A 424-nucleotide genomic window follows, 5' to 3' on the forward strand; every position below is an offset into this window, starting at 1 on the left:
TGAAAATTAGTGATAAGTTTTTCGCACAGGGGCAAAATGGACTGACAAGCTAATAAGCTGAGAATGCTCAGCTCTTACTATTTTACAATGATTAACGAGTTATTAACTTATGAAAATATGGTAATTAAATTCGTTAGTCCATCGCCAAACCCAAGCGCACGACAGGATAGGATTGGTCAGCGCGATGAGGCAGTGATGCCAATTATTGAAAAAAATTATTCTATTTCGCTAAATTCTATTTGAAATACCGCGAAAAAATCGTCAGATATTTATATATGTTTATAATCACTTTTACGCATGCATTTATATAAGTGCTAGAAAAAAGTGTACACACACACATACACACACACACACACACACACACACACACACCAGAGTTATTGTAATTTGTAAAGCGTACATTCGGAGCCATATACATACATAT

The sequence above is a fragment of the Atta colombica genome, unplaced genomic scaffold (assembly GCF_001594045.1).
Source record: "Atta colombica isolate Treedump-2 unplaced genomic scaffold, Acol1.0 scaffold141, whole genome shotgun sequence".
NCBI classification, from domain to species: Eukaryota; Metazoa; Arthropoda; class Insecta; order Hymenoptera; family Formicidae; genus Atta; species Atta colombica.